Source organism: Aethalodelphis obliquidens, unplaced genomic scaffold, assembly GCF_003676395.1.
Source record: "Aethalodelphis obliquidens isolate GAN/ISIS:26980383/991018 unplaced genomic scaffold, ASM367639v1 scaffold9, whole genome shotgun sequence".
Classification (NCBI taxonomy): Eukaryota; Metazoa; Chordata; class Mammalia; order Artiodactyla; family Delphinidae; genus Aethalodelphis; species Aethalodelphis obliquidens.
In genome coordinates this window covers 34,237,791-34,265,098 of record NW_020837953.1, presented here as the reverse complement: position 1 = coordinate 34,265,098, position 27,308 = coordinate 34,237,791, and the positions used below count along the sequence as shown (strand labels likewise).

At 44.7% G+C, this 27,308-nt stretch overlaps 1 long non-coding RNA gene, 1 other non-coding gene and 1 pseudogene across 2 annotated transcripts; 1 reads left to right on the top strand and 2 right to left on the bottom strand.

Moving 5' to 3' along the window:
• Positions 1-3,201: 3,201 nt before the first annotated feature.
• LOC113621454 (RNA transcription, translation and transport factor protein pseudogene) lies at positions 3,202-4,695 on the bottom strand (annotated as a pseudogene).
• Positions 4,696-5,107: 412 nt separating this feature from the next.
• Positions 5,108-5,209, bottom strand: LOC113622480 (U6 spliceosomal RNA). The gene has a single exon (XR_003433526.1). It is a non-coding gene; the product is annotated as a U6 spliceosomal RNA (small nuclear RNA).
• Positions 5,210-18,076: 12,867 nt separating this feature from the next.
• On the top strand, positions 18,077-26,218 carry LOC113622049 (uncharacterized). Its single transcript, XR_003433396.1, has 4 exons — positions 18,077-18,615; positions 19,602-19,656; positions 20,853-21,052; positions 23,526-26,218. It is a non-coding gene; the product is annotated as an uncharacterized LOC113622049 (long non-coding RNA).
• Positions 26,219-27,308: the final 1,090 nt, after the last annotated feature.

The window sequence follows — 27,308 nt, the reverse complement described above, 5'->3', positions numbered from 1 at the left end:
CTTTTCAGATGTTAGCAATATAAAACGTAAACCACCATTTAAAATAATGAATTACTGCTGATGGGCATTAGTGGTTTTAAGATAACTGAAGTATCTCAGCAATATTGAGTGTTACAATCTATAAACACGGCGTACACCTCTCTGTTTAATTAGGCCTTCTTTAATTTGTCTTGGCAATGTTCCGTTGGAATTTTCAGCCTTATGGTCTTGCATGTGTTTTGTTAAAATTATGAAAATGAATTCTACAATTTTATATCTAACTTTTTTTTCTTAATATTACTTTCAAAGCATTCTATCACGTCCTTTAAGGGTTTTATTCACATTTGTGGGACTTCCCTGGCGGTCCAGTGGTTAAGACTCCACGCTTCCGCTGCAGGTGGCAATGGTTTGATCCCCAGTGGGGGAGCTAAGATCCTGCATGCTGCGTGGTACAGCCAAAAAAAAAAAAAGTAATGGCTGCATAATCCAGGTGGCAACTTTTAAACCACTAATATTACTGGTTTTGCTTAATACCTTTCCTTAGTGATCATTTCATTTTATTTTTTAGTTTTTTTAGTTTTTGTTGTTGTCGTCTTATCGCACCAAGTTTTATAACATCAGTTTTATTGTATTAAGCAGGTCCAGTGTTGCACTGAGCCCCTTGAGGAATACAGCCTAGAGTAATTGCAGGCTCAGTTCCAAAGCCAACACTTCAAATAAAGAGATGTTTTAGTGCAAATGTCAGTTTACCTTGAATATCTTCCTAATCATGTAAGCAAGATTTTCTTGCCAACATTAGAAGTATTAGTCCATGATCTCTTAGCTACTTCACTGTGGTTAAAAAATCTTCTACATTTTGACCACATCAAACTTAAAAACTTTTGTGCATGAAAGGACACAATCAACAGAGAGAAAAGGCAACCTATGGAATGGGAGAAATTATTTGCAAATCATATGTCTGATAAGGGGTTAATATCTAGAATAAATAAAGAATTCCTAAAACAAACAAACAAAAACCCCAAATACCCCAACCAAAAAATAGACAAAAGACTTGAATAAACATTTCTCCAAAGATGAATACAAGTGGCCAACAAGCATGTGAAAAGATGCTCGACATCACTAATCATCAGAGAAACGTAAATCAAAACCACAATGACATATCACCTCACACCCATTAGAAAGGCTATAAAAAAAATAAATAAGAAGGGTTGGTGAGGATGTGGTAAAATGGGAACCCTTGTGTACTGTTGTCAAGATTGTGCAATGGTGCGACCACTATGGAAAACAGTATGGAAGATCCTCAAAGAACTAAGAATAATACTACCATGTGATCCAGCAATTCTATTTCTGAATATATATCCTAGAGAATTGAAAGGAGGGTCTCAAAGAGTTATTTGTTCAACCACATATAGAGTAGCATTATTCACAACTGCCAAGAGGTAGGAGCAACCCAAATGTCTATCAACAGATGAATAAACAAAATATAGTACATGCATACAATGGAATATTATTTAGCCTTAAAAAGAAAAGAAATCCTGTCACACGCTACAACATGGATGAAACTTGAGAATGTTATGCTGAACAAAATAAGCCAATCACAAAAAGGTAAATACTGTATGATTCCACTTACATGACGTATGTAAAGTAGTCCAATTCATAGAGACAGAAAGTGGAATGGTGGGTACCAGGGGCTGGTGGGCGGGGGGAAAAGGGGGGTTGTTTAATGAGTATAGAGCTTCAGATTTACAAGCTGAAAAAGTTCTGGAGATCTGTTTCACAACAATGTGAATATACTTAATACGACTGAACCGTACACTTAAAAATGGTTAAGATGGAAAATCTTATGTTAGGCTTTTTCACTACACACAAAAAAATAGTCTCCATTTTGCTATATTTCGAGGATTTTGTGGGGGAGCCCTACTGATTCAATCTTTACTCAAATCTAATCTTGAACTTAAATGTCTCTATAATACTCCATATTACTAGATGGCTGTGCTGAATTCCATCACAAAGCGTATAAACCCACAATCATTCAATCAACAAGCATTTAGCGAGCCTCTTTCTGGTATGTGAGGTGGGCATCTGTTACATTCTGGAGTTACAGAGCTGAGTAAACGGTTTTTGCCCAGGAACTTGCAGGCTTACCCTGTTGTGCTGTCTGATTCTGTCTGAAGCAAATCAGTACAGGCCATCCCTGACACATTCCTGGAGACCTGAATCATGTCCACTCCCTCTGCTGTGTTCAACTGCTGATAGAGTCCTGGGAACTAAATAGAACTCTCATGGGTCAGTGAGATGAGAGTGAGATGAGACTGTCTTCAAAACCCAACCAACTTAGGACAAGACTGACTTCTTCCAGAATGCTCTGAATTTCTCCTGCCCATCAGAAGACTGGTAAGGATGATTCTTTGCAAATATGTGGCCAACTGAATCTGACCTTCCCCACAGCCCTCTGATCCTTGGTTTAATGCTCGAAATATAAGCCTCCCCATTATATATCTTCTTTCACACCCTCGTCTGCATTCTGCTCTGTGTTGCCTTTTCCTACTGCTTTGCTCCCCTAAAGCCTCCCACTGCACCCCCTGGAGCCTCATTCTATGCTAAGCAAACCCTACCAAGGAGTGTGAGCTCTTCATGGAAATTTCCCTCTACCTCTTGGCTAATAGAAACCCAGAGCTCCTCCGAGAGATTTCTCTGCAGCTCTCTCAAAAGGATACTATGCATTGCCCACATCTCGAACACCTGGGGTCAGAAGGTAGGTTAGGAGCCCTCCTTCCTTCCCAGGGCTACTTCTGAACTATTTCTAGTATGAAGGTCCTTGGTCCTACAACTACCGTATAACCTGGGAGCAGGGCAGTACACCCATCTCTGCCCTGCTCTCTCCCCACTTCCTTCATCTCCTCTCAGTCACTGAAAATTTTTTGGAGGTGTTATCATTAAGAATGTGGGCTTTCCTGGTGGCACAGCGGTTGAGAGTCCGCCTGCCGATGCAGGGGACACGGGTTCGTGCCCCGGTCCGGGAAGATCCCACATGCCGCGGAGCGGCTGGGCCCGTGAGCCATGGCCGCTGGGCCTGCGCGTCCGGAGCCTGTGCTCCGCAACGGGAGAGGCCACAGCAGTGAGAGGCCCGCATACCGCAAAAAAAAAAAAAAAAAAAAGTGAACAGAAGAAAATAATTATAAATTGATATATGTTCTATGAAGAGTTTGAGACAGAATGAAGGAGAACCATGATGGGAAGGGAGTTAGGGAATGAGGTGCCATTTAAGCTAAGACCTGAAGGAAGAGAAGGATGACATGAGATAAAGCAGGTGGAAGCACTCAGCATGTGTCAGTGATGAGTATTACCGTTAGCATTGCTCTAGTCAGCGCCTGGCTCTGAGGCTTCCTGTGAGTTTTCGGTGTCCATGTACATGACCCGTTCCACACCCATCCTGCTAGTTCTCTTTTCTTTTCCCCACTTCCTAGAACTTTATTAAAGAAAAAGCAATGATGGTAAATCTCTAGACCATCATCCATTTTCTGGGGTTTCTCCTTTGAAAATGTGACATTTGATTTCCAAACATACGCCAGAGCGTACATGGTTCCCAATTGTACTAAGCAGGTGAGAAGCTGAAATCCTACAAGGTTCGTCCTCCAACTTTCCCCAGCCTGTGGTCTGTCTTTGGATCAGCAAGAATCGCCCGAACAGCCACTCTGGCTGCATTCACTTTTGTCTGCAGCTCTCTGAGCTCTTCTATATGCAACAGAACTTGAGTAGCTTCATGGAGAACTGCATTTCCTGCGTCCAAACCAAGAATATGCTTGTCTAAAGCAACAGGCAAGCCTTCTTTTGTTCGATTTCCTCCAGCAGCTACATCCTGTTCAGGAGGTCCTGGACCATAATGAGAATTGCCTTTTTTTACCTTGTTACCTTGTTACCAGGTAATCACTGTGACGCTGAACCCAAAGGAGGTTAGCAAAGCCTTTACCCCAGCCTTCCTAGCAGGATTATTTACATCCAAACTGATCAATGGCTCTGCATTTTTAGTTGCACTGTCTGCATGTTTTGCACCATCAGGTCCCCAGTCTTTGTATTTTTCAGCATTACCTCCATAGTCAACAGGTAAATCAAGAAGCCAGCCAATTGCTACTTGGCGATCTTGAAAAACCAGTTCATGGCGCTGAGATACCTTTCAGAGAACTTGGGTCAGTCACTGCTGTGAACGTTTCTTAAATTATTTCTGTCTTTAATCTCATAGTGTCTGGTTTTCTGGTCTTCGAGCCAAACAATTGTGTCTAAATTCTGTTTCATCTTTGCACTGTAGTTGGCAGGATTGCGGTGGTCCCAGCTTCTGGCTGTGGTCCCCCAGGCTTCAGCCAGGAGAGGAGAGGGGAAGAGGAGTGGGTGACTCAGGCACCAGCAACGTGGTGAGAGCAGCCTGTTGGTTCTTTGACCTCCTCAACTCCAGTGACCTTCCCCTCCGTTCCACCTTAGGTACCCACCGTAATGGCCACGGCCTGGACCTTGCATCATCGTTTCTTAAATCTGTGACCACACTCTCTCAACCTTTCACATTTTTTTAACCCAGTTGCTCCCACAATACCTGTTCTTCAAATTTGTTAAAACTGCCAAGCCCCTGGCCTCTCCGTTGTCTCCCTTTCTATTCATTTCTAAGGTTCTAAGTTCCTCTCCTGCTCAGGAAAGACCGAATGCCTTTACCACGTCTTTGCCCATCACTCCTCTTTTGCCCCACCGTCCTGTTATACCTGGATACTGTTGGTGTTTGTGCCATAACAAGGTCCTGGTCTCTCTCTCAACTGGGACTTCACTGTTGCCTGGCAATCTTTCTGTACCTTCCTGATCAGCTTTCTCTTTCATACTTAATTTTTTATTTACTTATTTTTAACATCTTTATTGGAGTATAATTGCTTTACAAGGGTGTGTTAGTTTCTGCTTTATAACAAAGGGAATCAGCTATACATGTACATATATCCCCATATCTCCTCCCTCTTGCGTCTCCCTCCCACCATCCTATCCCACCCTCCCTATCCCACCCCTCTAGGTGGTCACTAAGCACCGAGCTGATCTCCCTGTGCTATACGGCTGCTTCCCCCAAATATGGAATGCTTCACGAATCTGCTTCCCCAAAAATATGGAACGCTTCATGAATTTGCGTGTCATCCTTGCACAGGGGCCATGCTAATCTTCTCTGTATCGTTCCAATTTTAGTATATGTGCTGCTGAGCACCTCTTTCATACTTTAAACCTTCTTCATTCTCCTCAAATGTCTTCCCTATAGAATAGAAGGGGATATAGAATTTTTCATGTGTCACTCTCTTGTCCTGCCAACCCACAGCTGTATAGCAGAGGCTGCCCGAGCTCTGCCCATGTCCCCTTGGATTCCTTCGCTGTCTGGGGGCACACCAGCACCCCCATGTGCCTTCACTCCCCACAGCCAGCACCTGTGTCTCTTGTCTGAGGACTGCCCTCAGGCTGCCTGAATCGGGAGTATAAATACCCCCGCAAACTTGCCCGATGACTGGGATGACTGAGCTGTGAGAGCTCCCCGGGGGGATGCACCCAAGTCTGGGTGCTCTTCATGGCACTTTGCTGTCATGGCATTCGTGCTCGGCCCCCTTCCCTTCCTGCTTTCTTTTCCCGCTCCCCTTCAGGTCATTCCTGAGAATGCTTCCTCAAGTAGGTCATTGCCCAGGAATCCTCATCTCACCTGCATCTGGCTTTTCCTCTTCTCATGGAGGAAGAGATGCCTTCCCTTTAATATGTCCCCAGGTATTAGCCCTCGCTCCCTTTCCTTGCCCTTCTGAGGTAGGAGGTAGACGGGCTCCTGGGCTGGAGAGCTCGTGTTTGTCAAGTGAACTAAAACTGAAGCTTTGTTTTCCCCCAGACACTCCAAGGACAAAGCTAGCGGCAGAAGCTGAGCTCTGCTGGAATAAAGAAGGAAGATGACCACTGCTGAGGTCAGGGAAACTTCCCCGACTGCAGAGGAGCAGAAAGACTCCTTGGGGGTCAAAAAGGAGGGGGCGCCACCCCATAATAAGGGTGGACATACCGTCACAGGCCTCTGCTGTGGGATCCGTCTTAGCGAAAAGTTGAGCACACATGCTGGGGAGGATCCTAGGCCCAGTCAGGTGTGAAAAAAGAAACAAGATAATTGGCCAAAGGTAAACAAAGACCCAGAAGGCCTGCCCTGTACAAGTGATTTAAATCACCTCTTTACTGTGCTCCTCATTAGGAAGGATGCCCACACCCTTTCTCTCTGCATGTGTATTTCAGCCTTGCTTCAGTCAAACACTTTCTCTGTGTGCTCTCCCACTTGTTGTGCTGTGTCTCCAATAATAAACGTTGTACTCCTTTGTACAGTTTCTGCCTCCTTGAAACATTCTTGCTTTCAAACCCGGCAAGAGCCAGGGCCACTTTACTTCCAGCCTCTAGCCCCTGGTGGTCTACTGGTTAAGATTCCTGGTTTTCATCCAGGCTACCCAGGTTCAATTCCTGGGCAGGGAACTAATATCTCTCTTTGGGACCGCTCCCCGCTGTCTGGAAGTCCTAGATCAGGGTGTGGTGGTGTTGGTTCCTTCTGAGGCCTGTGAGGAAAAAACCTGTTCCCTCCGTCTCTCCTAGCTTCTAATGGTTTGCTGGCAATCTTTGATGTTCCTTGGCTTGCTGCCTTTATCTTTACATGGCATTCTCTCTGTGTCCGAATTTCCCCGTTTTAGAGGGACACCAGTCATGTTGGATTAGGGCCAATTCTCATGATCTCTTTTTACCTTGTTTACCTGTGGAAAGACCCTATCTCCAAGTAAAGGCACATTCTGAGGTAATGGAGAGGAGGATATCAACATATAAATTTTGGTGAGACACAGTTCAAACCGTAATACCACCTGTATGCTCCCAAGCCCAGGTAGCTCTCCCAAACTACAGATAGGCGTAGTCATCATCTACCAGATCGCTCCACTTGAATGCCCCACATAGCTATGTTTTCTGGATTCTCAGTACTTTTTGCTCTGTTTGGGGGAATTTCCAGCCTCATCAGTCCCTTTTCCTCAGAAAGGTGTTTCCCAGTCTCTTTTGTGGTCAGGCTTAGGCCTGTGAGCTATTCTCCACCAATGGGACTCGCCCATATGAAACTTTGATTCAGAATGGCACAATTTGAGGAAGGAGGCTTGGCGTGGAAACCATTTTCCTGGCAGTGGCAGAGGTGAATTGTTTTCAGGGACACAGCATTTTCAAGTTGAGCTGAGCTCTTGATGCACAAGTGATAGCATTACCGGTGTAGCGGTGATTATAATAAAATGGAGATTCTGGTCGAAATGCAGATGGCGGCATCAGCACATCATGGCGGCAACTGCAGTAGCAGAAGCAGCAGTTTCTTCATCAGGCCAGGTTTTCGGTTTTCGATCCATTTCTTGGAAGCTTAATCTTGAGCCGGTTTCTTCAGTTTCACACAGATTCTGTGGGCTGTTGAGATTGTTTTGAATACATTTATTTTCTCTGTAATCAGCCAGGATCAGCTTCTGTTGCTTACAATTAAGAACCCTGATGCATGTAGACTTTCGTATTTTAAGGTGATTTCTGGAAGTCACAGGCCCTAATCTGTGGGATTGACTGAGTGGAGGAGAATGGTAGTTAATGAGGTCCCCACGGCTGCAGCCTGGAAAGCTGGTGAGCTTTGTTATACAGTGGCATTCGATCAAACTGTTTTTTGCTACATGTTGGGACAGAGCCATGCCAATCAGGGCTAGAGGAAATGGTAGAAAACATTTAGAAGGTTGCTATGTACTGATTTCCTGCCCCTTTTGGCAAAGTCCTCCAAAAGACATTTTCCATTAAGGATTATGTGCCAGTTCAAGGGAGTAGGTCTACCAGCAAAGAGGGCATCGAGCATTTCCTCCCCCACTCCAGCCCTCCCCCATCTTTCATTTTGGATTGTCTCAAGACAAAGACCTTTAAGTGAGAAGTAGGTTGGCAGAATACAGAGGTAAAAAATCAGGTCTTCAGACTTAAATCTGTAGGGGAGGCAGAACTGTATCTCTATTCTCGCAGGGTCTCTGGCTGGGCCTGAGAATTAAATTGACTAAGATTAATAGGAGAAAAGCACATGGATTTTTGTGTGGACATTTCCCATAGGAAAATGAAGACACCCCCCCCTTGACCTCCGCCCCCTTGACCCCCCCATCTAAGTTTATAAACTTAGTTGAACAAAGAGGAACAACTGTGGAAAAGTAAAACATATGGGGAGACCAAGGTAGGATGAGTTGTTTTAAAAAGGTCTGTTTGTATAGATTTCTCCTGCTTCCACCCCCCATCTCTGGTGGTAAGAATGTGTCTTTCCTCCTGGCATCTTGCACTAGGGAGTTATTTATCTCCTGCTTTCAGGAAGAAAAGTGCAATGGGTAGGGGGTAGGCACAGGTGGTCAGAGTGTCCTTCCTGTACCTGCTGCTTTTCAAATGTCTTTAGCTCAAAATAATCCTTATGGCAAAGTAGCATATTTGGGGTTGGCATATTCTGCCAATTTTCAGCTCTGGAAAAGAGCTGGGCAAGATTTTTTGATGAGGGTTATTCATAGAACTGAAACAAATAGAGGAAGCCTGCTAAGATCTTGAAGGTTTGGATTATCAAAGAATCCCCCAGGCTGTTCAGTACAGCCTGTGAAACCCCTAAGGCATTGATGGGACCTGATCTATGTGAGCAGCAGTGTCTGCTGAAGCTTGACAGCCTCCAGGAAGGGTATTCTTCCCAGTGCCCGAATCAGGTGCAGTCACAGGGATAGGGATAGAGTAGGATAAATAAATGTATTTTAACAAAAAATTCCACTTAGGGGACTAAAGACAGAGAGGGAAATTTAAGGGAGTTTGGGAGACTGTTGTAGGCTAATTACCACTCAAGAAAAGAATCCAGTAACCTAGTAACAATCTATGCTACCTCGAAGGAAGACCAGGCACATTCAAGCGCCAGGCACACTCAAGCCACAAACCTGAAACACAGGACAATAGATATGGGGTCTGAATCTTGTTACATGAAGTCAGGAAGTTAATGGTCCTTGAAGAGTAGCATTTCTGCCTGTAGCCAACATAGGAATAGAGGTGAAAGGGGAAAAAAACTAAGTGAAAGGAGACATTATACTGAAACCTGAGATGAATTACCAGATTTTAGTATATGTTACCACCCTTCCGCTAATATACATGTGATTTAAATGGCGCCATGGCAGTCCCGGTTAGAACATACAGGGTTTAAGGAGGAACTAATGACATAAGCCTTGATATCTACACCCAAATGAGGAGGAAGGTGGTCTTCTCTCCCTCCCCACTTTTCTTTTGCTTATAAAAATAAAGTCCTGTAAAAAAAAAAAATAAATAAATAAATAAAGTCCTCTCAGTCCTCGGGGTAGAGCCTTCTCGCCTGCCCGCTTGTATCTCTCACAAGCGTCTCGTGCTAATAAACTTACTCTTTGCCTGCTGCTTTGCCTTCTGCTGAATTCTTTCTGCTCTGAGACAAAGAACCTGAGCTTCAGTAAGTCCAGACACCAGGTGAGTGGTTTCAAGTAAAAGACAGTGGGGGGACTTCCCTGGTGGCGCAGTGGTTAAGAATCCGCCTGCCAATTCAGGGGACACAGGTTCGAGCCCTGGTTCAGGAAGATCCCATGTGCCGTGGAGCAACTAAGCCCATGCGCCACAACTACTGAGCCCGCGTGACACAGCTACTGAAGCCCACACGCCTAGAGCCCGTGCTCTGCAACAAAGAGAAGCCACCGCGATGAGAAGCCCGCGCACCGCAACAAAGAGTAGCTTCCGCTTGCGCAACTAGAGAAAGCCGGTGCACAGCAACCAAGACCCAACACAGCCAAAGATAAGTAAATAAATAAATGTATTAAAAAAAAAAAAGACAGTGGGTTCAAGCTCCCTCTTAAGTCAGGGATCATGGGTTCAAGTCCCAATCTGAGTTTTGACTGGGTTCAAGCGCCATCTGAAAAGTGCTATATGGTTTCAGTACGGAATAGCAAACAAGGAAAATCCTTCCAGAGGCCAGAACGAGGGCTGCTAAGGAGCTAACCAAGGAGTTCCACTGCCAGGACAGTGAATGCTCACTGTTCCTGCACAGTGGGACTGTATGAGCACCATGGACCAGTGGCAGCTGGGTGTTTGCCATGCTCCCCTCTTCCCAAAGAGGTTTGAAAATGTGATCAATCAATCACTTGTATAAGTGATCACTTAAGTTATACCTATCTCTATTTATATCTATATCTACATCGGTAACTGTATTTATAACTCACTACTGTTGGGGAGAGAAACTAGTCTTTCAGCTTTAAGCTTATGGATCCTTGCTCAAGGGAAGCCACATCTTGACTCTAAGCCTCTAAGGATCCTGGACTTCTCACTGGAGTCGGTGACGAGATGGAACTTTGCAGCTGTATTTCTTGGGGAGGGGTAAGTGCTTTTTATTTATGGGAAGAAGGATGTGTTTGAATGTTGGCTAGCCAAAGGGGTGGACTGTGGCAGAAACTGCTGGTTTTCTACCTCAAATCTACTCTCTCTTTATCTCTTTTTAACAGAGCCCTGATTTTGTTCAGGGTGGCAATGTGCCAGCTAAAAGTACTGTCTGCTTCAGTCTCCGTTGCAGGCAGAGGTGGCCAGATGACACACAGACTTAGGGTTTCTGGGATGTTTTTGCTTTTCTAACAGTTTCCTCGTGTTTTCACCTCCTTCGTCTTCTGCTTGTCTGGAATGTAGCTGCTGGAGTTGGAATAGCCTGTAGGTGACCAGGACACACAGGCAGGAGGGTGAAGCCCTACATGGTAATGTTGGCAACTGGAAAGACAGAAGGAGCATGGCTTCCTGATGGCAATGGGGTGCAACTGTACCAGCTCTGGACTGCGTACCTCTGGTCTTGTTATATGGGAAAAGGAAACCCCCATAGCCTTGGGTTTTTGTTTTTTTGCTGGGGAACACATTTTTAAATTGATACACATCCAAAATGAAACTCATCACTTTCTCCCTGAAATCCACTTCCCTTCCTGTGTTCCCTACTTGGTTCCCTTGACCACCATCTACTCAGAAATCAACATGCAACCCTTGACTTCTAACCTTTATTTGCCCCTCCCCCAATACCTAATAAATTTATTAGTTTTATTGATTCAATTTTTAAATCTCTCCCTATTACAAGTTGAATTGTGTCCCCCTAAAAGCTGTGTTAAACTCCTAGTCCTGGTGGCGCAGCGGTTGAGAGTCTGCCTGCCGATGCAGGGGACATGGGTTCGTGCCCCGGTCCGGGAAGATCCCACATGCCACGAAGCGTCTGGGCCTGTGAGCCATGGCCGCTGAGCCTGCACGCCCGGAGCCTGTGCTCCGCAACGGGAGAGGCCACAGCAGTGAGAGGCCTGCGTACCGCAAAAAACCCCCCACAAAACTCCTAGTCCCCAGAACCTCAGAATGGGACCTTATTTGGAAATAAGGTTGTTGCATATGCAATTAGTTAAGATGAGATCATGCTGAAGCAGGGTAGATCCTTAATCCAATACAACTGGTGTCTATAGAATACGATGTGAAGAGACAAAGACCCACAGGGAGAACACAGAGGCAGAAATTGGAGAGATAGAGCTGCAAGCCAAGGAACACAAGGATTGATGGCCCCACCAGACGCTAGGGCGAAGGAAGGAGGACTCTACCCAGAGTCTCCGAGGGAGCTCATCCCTGCTGACACCATGATTTTAGACTTCTAGCTTCCAGAACTGTGAGAGAATACATTTCTGTTATTTAAGCCGCCAAATTTGTGGTACTGACACAGGCTGGGACCTGGGACCCTTTGCTGGGACCTGGGATACTTTTGCTGCTGTGCTGCAATGCTTGCACCTGACACACCTCTCCTTGAGCAACAAAATACAAAGAAACTATATGGGATTAAAAATAACTGCCTGCGTGGGCAGTTGGGACAAATTCTGGACCCCAAAGATACAAAGAGACCGAAAAACCCAAATGCCACTTTTGAAGAGCCTGGAGAAAAAACAGGGTGTCGGGAGCAAAAGCAGTGCATGCCCCCTGCACACACCACCACCTAAGGCACCCCTCTGGCCCGACCTCTGGACGCATCCCTACCCTCACCCCATGTAAGAAACAAGCTCTCCACCCCCTCGGTGACGGTTGGTGACGGAGCAAGCAAGGGAACCTGTTTTTGTTCTCACTCCTCCCTGCTGCAGCAGAGGAGCCAATAAAACCATGCCTGAATTTCTGGTCTGGCCTCTAGTCAATTTCTATTGCTTGGGGAAGGCCAAGAACCCTGTTCGTAACAGTACTTTGTTACAGCAGCCTCAGGGTACTTACACACGCCCTAATGCATTCACACTCTACCAAGTCACCAGACTCTTGTTTTGCTGCAAGAGCCTCGGAACTGGTCCCCCAGCTTCCAGTGTTGCTTCCTTTCCATTCCTGCCCAACATAACAGCCTGAATGAGCTCTGTAATGTTCAAATTACTCACCTGTTTACACACGTTTCAATGGTTTCCCGGTACTCTAAAGATAAATTCTGAACTCCCTTACCTGATACAAAAGGCCCTGTGTGCCTTTCCATCATCAGCTAGTCCCATGCTTTTCAGCTACTTCCCATGCCTGCAAAATTCCCCCAGTGTTCCTACCCTGTTTGACCTCTGGGCTTTAATTCCCATTAGATGTCTCTTCTCCCGAGAAGCCATCCTCTACTCTCCCAACACTGATAGTGCCCCTGCTCTGTGCTCCCTTAAAGCCTGGTTCTTCCTGCATCAGAGCGTGGATCCCATTTGTTACGATGCTCGCCTGCTTGTCTATCTACCTCCCTAGTCTGCAAACTCCCGGGAGCAGGGACTGTGTCTTCCCCAGCACGATAGCTTCAGTGACCAGCAGTGACTGCTCCATTTCCGGTGCTCAATATATTGGATTGAGGGGAGCAGAGGGCTGCCTGCTTTTATTGTCTTTCCCCTGAGTTTCAGATTTTGAAAGATTTTAACCAGTAAACACAATTTATTCCTTAAGTTAACCTATTGGGTCTTATCAGGGGATTCATGCATGGTTTTCTTTTCTTTCTTTCATTCTTTTTAATATTGAAGATTGCCTGAAGAACTTCTAAACTGTTTTCTTTTTGAGGAATAACTTGGGAGCCTAACAATACTGTTTTTTTTTTAACATCTTTATTGGAGTATAATTGCTTTACAATGGTGTGTTAGTTTCTGCTTTATAACAAAGTGAATCAGTTATACATATACATATGTTCCCATATCTCTTCCCTCTTGCGTCTCCCTCCCTCCCACCCTCCCTATCCCACCCCTCTAGGTGGTCACAAACCACCTAGCTGATCTCCCTGTGCTATGTGGCTGCTTCCCACTTGCTATCTATTTTACATTTGGTAGTGTATATATGTCCATGCCACTCTCTCACTTTGTCACAGCTTACCCTTCCCCCTCCCCATATCTTCAAGTCCATGCTCTAGTAGGTCTGTGTCTTTATTCCCCGTCTTACCCTTAGGTACTTCATGACCTTTTTTTTTTTTTCTTAGATTCCATATATATGTGTTAACATACGGTATTTGTTTTTCTCTTTCTGACTTACTTCACTCTCTGTGACAGACTCTAGGTCTATCCACCTCAGTACAAATAACTCAATTTCGTTTCTTTTTATGGCTGAGTAATATTCCCTTGTATATATGTGCCACATCTTCTTTATCCATTCATCTGTTGATGGACACTTAGATTGCTTCCATCTCCTGGCTATTGTAAATAGAGCTGCAATGAACATTTTGGTACATGACTCTTTTTGAATTATGGTTTTCTCAGGGTATATGCCCAGTAGTGGGATTGCTGGGTCGCAGTACTGGTTTTTGAATCTAGTCAATCTCCCTCCATTTAATAGAAAAGGGAACTGAGGCCCCAGAGGTGAGATGACTTGCCTGAGGTTGAAGTGAGTTAGTAACATCAAGAGGTTAAGACTCAAGTTTTCTGACTTGTATCCAGGATTCTCTCTGCTCTTTCACAATAGCTAAGCCAATTGTGTGTTGGTGCAATGTTTAACAACCGACTCTCTAGGGGAAACAAAAAAGAGCCTGGGTTTAAAGCATTTGTCGGTTTCTGCTGAGTAAATGCTCTCATCTTGGCTAATTTCAAGCCACCTCTGTGAAGTCACTGAACAGGAGAATTGGTTCAAGCAGGCTCCAAACTCCACACTCTCTGCTTTCTTAAAGGTTTGTAGTTGGAGGCTTCAGCCCCTCGGAAAGTGGCCGTTGCCAGAACATGATAAATGCTGGCAATGAAGTGATGTAAACGGCTATAGATAAAAGTACCGGATCCCAAAGGAATGACCTGCTGAAAATATGACAAGATGGAAAACTCATATGAATAGAAGGTGCTGTTCATTGTCATGTGTTGGAACCAAAAGCCTGTGATAACCTCTGCAAACACGAGTTAAATGAAATAGAAATACAAGTCCCGAAACAGTCCCATCTCCCCTCAGTAGCTTTTCTGATTTATCTCAGGCAGAAATAATTCCTCCTTCCTTAGTAGTTCCCATATATTTATAATCAGTTGCTTTTTTTTTTTTAAGAATTGCCAACAGAATGTATCCAAAGTCCCTAGCTTGGCAAAGAGGCCTTTTACCAAATGAATTTTCAAAGGAGGTGGGGTGGGGCGGCAGGAGGAACACAGGCTGTGGGGCTTGTCAGCTCTGGGTTCAACTCCTGTCCCACTACTTAATGCTCTGCGGCCTCAGGCCAGTGTCCTGACCTCAGTTTGTTCATTCTTGGATACATTCCTTGTAAGGCTGACACAGGATGAAACAATATAAGACATGTCAGGTGCCTAACACGCCACCTGGCACAGTCTAAGAAGGCAAGAAATACCTGTTCTCTCCTTTGACAGGTTAAACATTTCCTGCCTGTACAAACCGTCTGTACATTAAAAAAAAATTTTTTTTAATTAATTAATTAATTTTAGTTTTTTGGCTGCGTTGGGTGTTCGTTGCTGTGCGTGTTCAGGGCTTCCTCTAGCTGCGGTGAGTAGGGGCTACTATTCGTTGCGGTTCACGGGCTTCTCACTGCGGTGGCTTCTCTTGTTGCAGAGCACGGGCTCTAGGTGCACGGGCTTCGGTAGTTGTGACACAGGGGCTCGTAGTTGTGGCTTGCGGGCCTAGAGTGCAGGCTCAGTAGTTGTGGCATATGGGCTTAGTTACTCTGCAGCATGTGGGATCTTCCCAGACCAGGGCTCGAGTCCGTGTCCCCTGCATTAGCAGATGAATTCTTAACCAATGCACCACCAGGGAAGTCCCCGTCTGTACATTTTTAAGACCTTGTTTTCCTGTGAATTAATTAGTTCATTTGCTCAGTCTCCTAACAAATATTTAGAGAGAGAGAAATGCCTCTGTGCATCAAATCTCTGATTACATTGTCTTTAATATCTAGTGATTTTGCAGAACATGGACACAGGTAAGTTCTTGGACTCGGGTCAGGGTAGCAAGTAAGAACCCAGGAAAGTTGTTTTTAAATGTGGACCAAAGTGCAGAAGGGCAGTAATGAGGAACCTGCTCACGATTAAGCCTCACTAAATGAAGACTCTAACTGTGAGCTGCCGTAGTGGAACCCCACTAAGGGCTGGGCACCTACCTCACAGCCTTAAACCCACTCCTTTAACCCTCCCATTAACCCCACAGTGGTAGAATTATCCCCATTTTGCTGATGAGAAAGCTGATGTACAGAGAAGTCCATGCTCCATCATGTTCCTTGTGTACTTCTACTATGTGCCAGGCACTGTTCTAGGCATTGGTGAGAGAGCATGGACAGACGAAAATCCCCGCCCTTGTGGAACTGACATGAACAAGACAACAAACGAGATGAATAAGTGAAATGTCTCATATGTCAGGTGGTGCTAAGTGCCCTGAAGAGAAATAAAGCAGAGCAGGCGTTTGGGGCAGGGGAGGCTGCAGTTTGATGTAAGGTTACCAGGAAAGGTCTCAGGGAGAAGGTGACCTCCGCGCAAAGAGGGGAGGGAGTGGGCCAAGTAGATAACTGGCTCAGAAACTTGCCTGAGGTTACTAGGAAGTATCACTGGGCACTGGAAGGGCTGTTTGTCAGGCTCTAAAGCCAGGGCTCTCATTTCATCAGGCCTCTTTTTTCAAAAAGCAGCGCTGCTGTTCTCCAAGCAGAGTGTGTGTACAAGTCTGTCTGTCTGTCTGTCTGTGAACCTGTTATATTTCCCTGGAGCTGATCGTGTGGGGGCCCAAGCTTCCCTGACAGCTCCCAGGGCCTCAGGCCTCACATTATTGGTTTTCATGGAAACTTGGCAACTTTCTCCCCCCACCCCACCCTTTGCCCTGCACCACATTCCAATGGCTTTATTTGTGTGCCTTGGAGGCTGGCCAGGGCTGGGCCTGGGACAGGTTGCCATGGCGATCTCCCACTCCTTCCAGATAGAACTTCTCAAGGATGTTGCCTTTGGGCCTGAAATAGTTCAGGCCTGCTCTCCGGCGCAGCAGGAAGAGCTGAGTTAGGAAACCCCTTTCAATCAGCTTTTGAACGTGCACAAACCCAACCCTGGGTGAGAAAGACTTCTGGGGGTTGTTCTCCAGGGCACCCCAGATTTGGGATTGGGAATGGTTTTCCTTGGGCTACTGGAATAACTACTATCAGTTGTTACATACCAGGTGCTGTATTCAGAGCCTGCCTCTGAGACCTGCAGAAACAGAACAGTTTTTTAAAAGCTCAACTTTACTGATGAATCTGCATCCAATAAAATGCACCCATTTTAAGTGCACAGTTCAATGAGATTTGACAATGTATATACACTTGGGTAATGACCACTACAATTAAGATATAAAACTTTTCCACCACCCCCCAAAGTTTCTTCCTGCTGCTTTGCAGTTATCCTTCCACCTCCCCAACCTCTGGGCCCAGGCAGCCACTGATCTGCTGTCACCATGGATTCATTTTGCCTTTTCTAGAAGTTCATGTAAATAGAACCATCTAGTATGTGCACTTTTGTGGCATGTGTCTTTTGTTCAGCATAACGTTTTTGAGATTCATCTGTGTGGTTGCCTGTTTATGCCTTTTTATTGCTGGTGCTATTGTATGGAGTGACTGTAACAGAGAACAAGCCTGACTCCATATTGGATCTAGTCCTTTAGCGCTAACCCTTGAGCTCTGTTGCCTGTGCTGAGTCATGCTGACTCTGCACCTTTGTGAAAGAATGTTGCCTGTAGCCTGAAATATACAAGATAGCCCATCCTCAAGGCTCTGACCTTTAAATGTGTAACACTTTTCCATTGGTATAGACATGAAAAGTTGCAGAACAGAGAATAACATTTGTCTTGTGGGAGGTTTATAGGAACACGGTGACCTGACCTACAGGGACAGCTGCAGGAGCAAAGGGTTCCAGCACCAAGAAGTTCACAGCAACCAGCTACCTCCTTCTCCCCCCTCCACCCCCCCAGCCCACCCTCCCCTTTTAGTATAAAAGAAGCCTGAATTCTAACTTGGGTAAGCTGGTTCTTCGGGACACTACACTTCTTGGTCTCCTGGCTTTCTGAGTAAATTCACTCTTCCTTGTTCAACAACTCGTCCCTTGACTTGCTGGCCTGTTGTGTGGTGGGCAGTACAAGCTTGGACTCCGTAACGTGACCACAGCTCGTCCATTCTCTTGCGGATAGACATCTGTGTTGTTTTCCGTGTTTAGTTATTGCAAATAAAGTTGTTATGTACGTTTGTGTATAAGTCTTGTGTGAACATGTGCTTTAACCTCTTCTGGGTAACACCGGGAGTGGAATGGCTGGGTCATGTGGTAAATACTGTTTAACTTTAGAAGAAACTACCACAGAGCATGTTTTGAGGTAGCACTGACCGGGTGCAACTGGTTTTTGCTCACAGGGACTAGAACTAATGAAACTGAGCTCCCCTAAAACTGAGTTCCCATGCTGGGTTCATGATTAACCTCTCAGTTCAAAACTGTATTCCCTTTATTATCCCACCCCCTTCCCCTCAGGATTGAGGAGTAGCAAAGAAAAGCAGGGATTGAAACTGAGCAGGATTCTGTGGGGCCTTCCCAGGTGCAAAAGCCCCTCTGTGTCCCCTGTTTCTTGATTGTAGAAAAAGGCTTTAGTCTCCTAGGACTTCCCTGAGTTCCAAAGAACAGAATCAAGCAATTACTAATTAGGGAGGTGAGGGAATGCAGAAAAAAAGGAAAAGCAGTCTAGAAACAATAGTTCAATGGATAAAACAGAGTCCTAGTTCTTCCTCAAGGGATATACATAACTATCTGATGCATATTTTTGAGTTGTTCTTCAGATACTGAGACCCCCCCCACACACACACACACATACTCAGATGGAGGATGGTGACTACTTGCTGACCACAATCATGTAGATCCTAGACTGGTTGCCACCAGAAGGTTGATGATTAAGATTCCTGAAACACCATCCTGTTACCTCATCACAAACCAATCAGAAGAAAGTCTGTGAGCTGCAACCCTCACCCCAAATGTGGCCTTTAAAAACCCTCCCCTGAACACCATCAGGGAGTTTAGGTCTTTTGAGCATGAGCTGCCCATTCTCCTTGCTTGGTGTCCTGCAATAAAAGCTGCACTCTCCTTTACTGCAACCTGTTGTCAGTAGATTGACTTTGCTGTACATTGGGTGAGTGGACCCATGTTTGGTTTGGTGACACTACCAATACCTTGTGAGAAGGGTAGAGCAAGGATTTCAAGGTAGCAAGAAGGGAGAGCAGGGTCCTTTATCAGTGAGTAACTTGCCTGCCTATTTAGGGACGTTTCCATGGATACCTACTGGTAGGTAGCTAAGAACAGGTGGGGAGAGAGTCAGGTAGTGAAGTGGCCACAAGGAAGAATGTTTAAGGGCAGTAGTGTGACTGGGTGAAGGGGGATTGGGGGTACTTTAGAAAGATGTGTGTATAGTGGGGAGGGGACTCAATCACACACCCCAAAATCTCAGTACAAAGTCTGGTTTTCAGTGGTTGACAGTTCTCCTTAAGGCAGCTTGCTTTTCTGCCCCATTTTCCACTTCTGAATATCCACTACTGTCCAGGAGAAAGGAAGGCAAAAAGAGGAACACATATCTGCTGTATCTGCTCTCTCTGTCTCAGCACTAGACATACTTTTCTTATTTAATCCTCCCAAACACTTGGCAAGGTCTGTGTTCTTCATCCAGTCTTGGAGACCAAAAGTATTTTAATGAATAGTTGTAGATAATCATCTAAGGAGGGTGCTAGGTGGAGTCACTGCTCTTCATAAGAAAGGAATAGCTGGACCTGGGGGGTGAGGCTGGAGGGGCATCAGCAGCTAAGAGGGTGAAGAGGGGCTGGAAGATATAAGTGTGAGAGACAGAGAGAGGGACAACTGTGGCAGCTGCTAAAGGGAGAGGAATTTGAAGAAAGAGCTGAAGGCTGTAGAGTATGCCACCACAAAATATGACTGTAGGCGTTTAGGCCATGCCACGCCCCAAAGTATGCTGCTTTGATATATCTATTATTTTGAACTGTAGGCATTTGAAAAACAACAAATGCATGGACAGGCTTTCTCTGAACTCCCCTATCTGCCTAAAGATAAATCCTCCCAGAGGAACTCAGATGTCATAAATCCCCTCCCTGGGAATTTCGTTAACAGGGGAAGATTCATTCTTATCATAGGAGAGGAGACTGGACGTCAATACCACACCCAGGTAACTTTGTCACAAACTATCTTATCTCCCACATATTCTTCTAAGAGCCCATTCATCTTTCCGCAAAATTACATACTCTCCCCTAAGAGGCCTACATCCCCTTACCTCTTTCCCTATTAACAATAGTATTTAATCCTGAATTCTAAAGCCACCTCTTTGGGGTGCTCATTTTTCCTGGGTATCTCCCATGTATACATGAGCTATACATGTTAATAAACTTCTGTTTGCTTTTCTCTTTTATGCTTTTCTCTATTTTTTATTACAAGGGTCTCAGCTAAGAACTCATAAGTGTAAAAGGAAAATTATTTTTCCTCCCCTACAAAGTCAAGATTTTGGGGAAGTTTTGCTATGTGATGTGTACTATAATTCCAGGAAAAATACTCATTACTTATTTTTGCCTTCAGAGGTGTGTGTGTGTTTTAATGTGATTATGTTTGAAATTGATTTTAAGTCTTGAGTGAGTTCATAGAGGCTCAGTTACTTGTAAATAACATGTAAATGGAGAAACAGAATCCTTGAGTGAGTAATTTGCCCGAGGTCACACAGCTGGATCCACATTTGAACTCAGTTTCCTGACTCCAGTGTTCTTTCCCAACCCACTGCACCGTTTGCTGAGGTTCTAGGAACTTGCCTTGGGTGCCAAGATAAGACACTGTCCTCTGTTTTGTAATTCCCCATTTTTTTTCAGTGATTCCATCTACAGATGGATGGCTGGTCTACATAACTTGTGAAGTAAACGAGAATATGTCAAAATATCCCTTTTTAATGTAAGAATTATTTTGAGCTGAAGGCAATTAAGAAATAGCAAATGCAGGAAAAGCTCTCTATACCTTCCCCATTTCTGCTTAAAGGCAGGATATAAATTTTCCTTTACTATAAGACTCTGGACTCTTATCAGCCCAGAGACAAACGTTACTGTAAACAAACAGACAAACAAACCAACCATTAATTTTCCCCCATGTATTTACTTTCACACAGTTTGTTGCCCTTTGAAGCCTAAAACTTCTTTCTTTTGACCTGCCATTGCTCTACAAATCTATTGTTCTTTGTTGAAGATGCTACATAAGCTACCTAAGCCTGAGTTCTAAGTTATCTCCTTAAATTACTCATCTCTGAGTTTCTCCCATGTTTATATGAAATATACATGTTGACAAAATTCTGTTTGTTTTCTCTTGTTAATCTGTCTTTTGTTACAGAGCCCCAACTGAGGAACTTAATTAAGATAGGTAGAGGAAATATTTTTCCTCCCCTACACTGGACCTCTGAAATTCACACATGTGGTGTTTGAATCACAGAAGACAAAACAGTATCTGCCTGCAGAAGTCTGATTAAGAAACTCACATCCCTGAGTCCCAGTTTACAGCTCTGTCCGCATGTTGAGCTTCGCCTACATATGGTATTAGTTTTCTTATTCTCACTGTGTGATGAATATGCTACCTGAACAGAGGGAGAGAAGGTGAAGGAAGGCCTAGGGCTTCGGAACTGGAAGTGGTGTCCAAGATAACTTAGCCTGATTCCCTCATTTTAGAATGAGGGAAGGTCTGAAGCCCAGAGGTGGGAAGTGCCTCCCCCCTCCACCCCTCCTCTCAGGTCCTCCCCCATCTATGCCACCAGCATTGACTTATTTTTAAGCCTCCTCTGTGAACTTTCTCAGTCTGTCCCAGTGTGCTCATTCCCCGCCCTGCCCCATAAAATTGTCCATTTGCTTCTTTATGCCTTTCCTCTCTTTGCTGTCAGTGGTCTGTTTGCATGGCTGTCACCGTTAGGCCGGGAGCTTTCTGAGGGCAGGGACAATGTCTAGCTCAATTTTTTGATCCTAATGCCTAGCACAGTGCCTGGTATATAGCCAAGTACTCAATGAATTTCCTTTTATTATAAATGTAATGCACATTTATAAACTCTCAAACATGTGGAAAGTATGCTTCCCTCTCCCACAGCTCCTCTCCCCAGCCATCATTCAGTCTCTTTTGTGACCTTCCAGACATTTTCTCTGCATATAGAAAGCATACATAGGTTTACCCATCTTTAAAAACGTAACCCTCTTGCTATAGAAATGATTGTTGCTTATTTCTTTTTCCCAGTACAAATGTAAACAAATAAAGCGATTTTGTCCAAATTCACTTATCTATTTCTGTGTAATTAACCATTCTCAAGCTCAGTGACTTATAACAACAATCATATTATTTGCTCAGGTTTCTGTGGGTCAGCTATTTGGGCTGCGCTGGGCGGCATTTCTGCTGGTCTTGGCTGGGACTGCTCATACAACTGCAGTCAACTGTTGCGTTGGTTGGGGCCTCAGCAAGGGTGATTCTCTGCTCTTGGGTCCCCTGTGAGCCTTTACGGGATTCCACTGTCAATTCTATTCTTGGGAATGGGCCAGGGATTGAAGATGGCAGGGAGCAGGGCCCCTTCTCAGTGACACACTAACACTTAAGCTTCCCTGCTCTCCTCCCCAACTCATCTCTCTCCTCTCAATCCTGCAGCTGGAAAAACTGCTTTTACTTTCTTGCACGTTCTTCTGAATTTATTGAGACATAAATATTGTGCTTTGAATCTTTCATGACTTAGGTTTTAAAATTCAACAGCCTTTTCCCCTCCCCACCCCCACCCTCTTTTTTTCAAATATGACCTTGGCCATAAATTTCAAAGGTCTATTTTGAAACTAAAAAAGCTAAGAATTGACTTTCTGTTTTGCTGCATTCTCCATGACTTCCTGGAGGGTAAGCTTCAAATGCTCTAGCTGCTTCTTGATGAGGGGAAGGATTCAGGAACAAAAACCACACTGGATAACACTGTAAAACTCTACCCTCCTGCATGGTTAGAGCTGTTTATTTACATAGGCCTAGGTGCACCAGGGAAAATAATTTGAACTTTGCTCTCACTTGGGGGTTGAATTTACCTGGGCATGTTTGGTGTTGGGGTGGGAGTAGACTGGGTGGGGGGGGTTAATGGATCACATCAGCTCACTTGTAGGTGGAATTGTGTTCCCCGGGACAGGCGACAATAGGGAAGAAGGAATGTGGCCATGCCAGGCTCGGCTATGGGGCCTTGGACAGGTGTGGGCGGTGGCTCCTCCACACAGGGTGAGGCAGTAGCTGGAACTCTTGCCAGTGGCTCATGGTTACACTGGGGAAGGAAAAAGCTCCTGGTGTAAAAGCTGAGAGTTGCGGCACCAGAAACCCAAGCAAAGAGAAAGTTGAGTCCTTCCCCTGCCAGCAGCTGATAAGCAGGCTGCAGAGTCAGATGTCCAAGTGGCATTTGGGGTGGTGCTGTTGGCAGCTTGTGGACAAGAATTGAGGTGGGTGGCAGGCGGGCAGGTAGCAACAGCAAGGTCAGGAGCCCAAGGGTGTGGATCTGGGTGATAGGTAAGGAGAAATGCAAGAACTCTTGACACACGATGACTGCATCCAAACCCCTACACTAAGCGACGCGACCAACCCTAGCATGGCTTCTAGCAGCCTAAGGCTGTGTCCCAGAGACCTCAGAACCCGCTTTTGAGTTCCTTCCTGTCTGGAAAAGCTCAGGGCTGTCAAAAGAATTTACTGTTTGTTTTAGCCAATGCCTGACCTAGGTCTCTGAAGGCTTATTCTCCTTCTGTCCCTTTGAGATGTATATGTAACTCCTACAACTCAGGAGTGTCTTTTCCAAGGACCTGAGAGTCATCCCTTTGAAAGGCACTCATCAGGAAGGATAGGGCCTCCAGTCTCCCAGTCTCTCCCCTCCCTACTCCCTCATTCTCCCTTTAAAATGCCCTAGTCACCTCTGCGCAAAGTGCGTGGAGCTCAGCAATACTCCTACTGTCGGTAGTTACTGAATAAAATCTGTTTTTGCCGTTTTAACTCATGTCCAGCTTTGTTTATCTTTGACAGTTGCTAAGGAATTGGCAATGGCCTGGGAAACTCAAAGCTACGGATGGATGAGTGGCGAGTCACAGGTGTGCTGGTGTCCAGGCCAGTGTGACAGGGACCGATGGACCAGTGCCTTGGACAGCATTGGTTTGGGCGGCCTTTGAGGACACGGTGGGGGCTGCAGACGGGGGGCTTTGGTCCAAGAGGGGCAACAAGATGTGCAGTCCGGAGTGGTTGGCTGTCGGCAGAGAACATGGGAGACGCCACCTCCTGGCAGCCCTGGAAGAGATACAAGAGGGGGCCAGGAACCCCAGAAAGGAGGCAGCTGGCATCCTTCTCCTTCACACGTGTCAGTGTTGGACCACAGTCTCTCTGTTGATGGGACCACATTTGTGCACACAAACCTTAGAAGGAAACCCCTGTGTGTTATTGTGGCAATTCTTGGAGATTCCTGTTCACCCATGAATCTCTTTATTGGGGACCATTTCTGGACGTCATGGTCACTGACCTCTTGATTGAAAGGAATTTTTCCCTTTTTTCCCAGAAGGAGGGAAAAGTTCCTCCTGAGGGGGAAAAAATGGTGAAAAGAAAATTCTAGTAAATGGAAAATGATGTGGAAGGGCCCTCTTGTATGTGATAGGTAAGTGAATGGGCTCTCAGGATGAGGTCAGACTTTTGGGAAATTAAGGAAGCCCCACGGAGGCGGGGTGGGGGAAGAGAGGTGGAAACAGGGCACAAAGCCGAAAACCCAGGACCCAAAGGCTTCCTGCCTGCCCCATGGGTGACCAAGGGTGATAATTTCAAGCCTAAATTTCGAGTGATATTCAATTTTTATATGTGGGCTTAATATTTGCCATAGTATTTGCAGTTAATTATGTTTCCTTCTATATTTGTGTGTTAAGATGAATCACTGTTGTTCCAGGTATTTTTCTGAGCTAAGTGGAGGGGGGCACGTGCGAAGTGAGGCCTGCGGAGGGGGTGGGAGTGGGTCTGGAGAAAAATGATTTTGCTTCCGTTTATGGATTTGTATATATACTTGGATAACTGCCTGTTCGACTAGGGCTCGTTTGGTTTGGTTTATGGGTCTGCCTTGCTTCCCTGCCCACCCCCACACCCCTCCAGTGTCTTAGAACAAATCTTCACCTTCCTCCAGGGCAGGTGTCTATGTGTTGCAGGAAAATGGGGCACGAGAGGATGGTCACGTCCCAGGTCTCGGGCAAGTGACCGATAGGGATGGGATAGGCTGCCAAGTGAGGGTCCTTGGCTTTGCACAAGTAAGAATTCAAGACCGAGCCATAGTAAAGTGAAAGCAAGTTTATTTAGAGAGGTACACATTCCATAGACAGAATGCTGTCCTTCTGAGAAGGGAGACTGGTCCCAGGGCATAGGGTCGTTTTGGAAAGTGATAGCGCCCTGAAATATGTTAGTTTTTATGGGCTGGGTAATTTCATAGGCTGATGAGTGGGAGGATTATTCCAACTATTTTGGAGAAGGGGCAGGGATTTCCAGGAATTGGGCCACCCCCCCCTTTTGGCCTTTTAGGTAAACCTCAGAACTGTCATGGCACCTGTGCCTGTGTCACTTAGCTTATGCTAATGTATTACAATGAGCGTATAATGAGGCTCGAGGTCTACTGGAAGTCGAATCTTCCGCCATCTTGGGCCTAGTAGGTTCTAACCAGTTTTTGTCGAATCCCTCCTGTCTCATGTGGGGTGATGTTGGCCATTCAAAAAGCCCTAAAAGGGTTAGGATGCAAACAGAAACATGATTTACTCTTCCCTCTTTCTCCAATCTTCAGGGCTGGGGAATCAATTTAGGGAGACTGCCGCCTCTCAAGGTTGCTTCTCTCTAGGCAGTTGAGGGGAAACCAAGAGCAGTGGAGCTGCTTGGTGGGGGGAGGCCGGCACCAGGAGCCATCCTCTGTCACCTGGGGTTAACTGGGGTAGGGGGTGCTCCCAGCCCTGGGGCTCATCCCCTTCCCTCTCCTTAAGTTCATAAGAGCTGATGTCAATTTGGGCTTAACCTTTAACTCTTTCCACTTCTTACTTCCAGACAAATTAGTTGATCAATAGCTGATTTGATCCTGATCATTTAGCCACAGATTGAAACTTTTTCCATTTCATCAGTCTCACTTTTCTTTTTTTTCTTTTCTGCTTAGTTTGGGTTGAATAGACACAGCTCTTTTCCTTATTGCATGCTTTATTTTTTTGTGCTTTAAAACTGTTCTCACGGTGACAATTCCTTCCAGATGCACCTGTAACTTTCCATTCCTCATTTTCTCACCACTTTCAAAGTAAATGTTATTTCTACATTGGTTACTTTTGTAATTTTGCCTCTTATTAGTGCTTTCAAGATTCTCACGGGTGTTATGCTTATTGGTTATTATGGAGTTGACAACGTGTGAACAATTACTTGGGCACAAGGATGTCAACACAGTTGAGTCATGGACTGTATTGTTCACCATGGCAGGTCTCAAATGACCTTTCACTATAGTCGGTGCCATCTGTTGGTGGAGGGAAGTGTTGACATTCTTTTTTCTGGAGTTTTTCTTTTTGTGCATCTATAGACATTGAAATTTAAGTGGAAAAGCTTCTTTATACAGATTCTTCTGTGGCTTTAAAAGTAATTCATTATAGGGGGGTGGAGGAGGGATGGATTGGGAGTTTGGGATTAGCAGATGCAAACTATTATATATAGAACAGATAAACAACAAGGTCCTACTGTATAGCATATGGAACTATATTCAATATCCTGTGATACCATAATGGAAAAGAATATGAAAACGAATGTATATATATATATGTATAACTGAGGCACTTTGCTGTACAGCAGAAATTAACAACATTGTAAATCAATTCTACTTCAATAAAATAAAATTTCAAAATAATTCATTATATACAATAGTTGTGTTTCCTTGTCAGTGCATTTCATTCTCTTTGCTCTGTGTAGTATTCCACAGTATAGGTACACTATAACTTATTACAAAATCCCCCTGTGGATGGACATTTAGCTTGTTCCTAGATTTTTTTTTTTTACTACAGATAATCTTGTAAAATACATTTCTTTAGGTTTAAATGTACTTTTCTTTGATTTTCATTGAAGCTGAGCATCTTTTTATGTGTTTATTGGCCATGTCAATAAGTAGACTTCTACTCCATGATTTTTAAGTGCTACACAATATTACACGATATGGCTTTATCACTACTTACATAGCCCTTGATGTTGGACATTGTGTTGTTTCTTTACTAATCAAATATTTTTTTATATCTCCTGAACTGTCCTTCAGTAGGGGTAGGGGTGGGGGACTTGTGTAGCTGACCAGCTGTCTGAAAAATATCTTGCAATTAATGAACTGGCTTATGACATCCACTTGGTTAGGTGGTTTCAGATATTTGTATTTTATTGTGGAGACAGAGAAGCATAATTTTTGAACTGTTTGTTCAAACACTGAGCGCCAGCCAAATTCCACACTCTCCTCTACTAGTCTAAAGAATACTGATCAAATGATATCAGAACTATTTGTTTCCTTTTTTGATTAATGTATATATTTGGTTAAGTGCCTTTTTGATTAGGACTTGCTTTAATTTGTCCATAGGAAGATTTAAGGCATCACTATTTGTCATATAAGAGGAAACACAGGACAAACTTTTTAGTATTTTAAAGGGTTTTTTAAGGGTACTTGTCCAGTTTGTGGAGCTGACTAGAATAACCTTCAAAGATTTTACAGCAGCTTGAATTTTGTTTATAATTGGCTTGTTCTGATGTGTTTCTCTTGATTGATGAAGCTGCATCATATTTGATAGA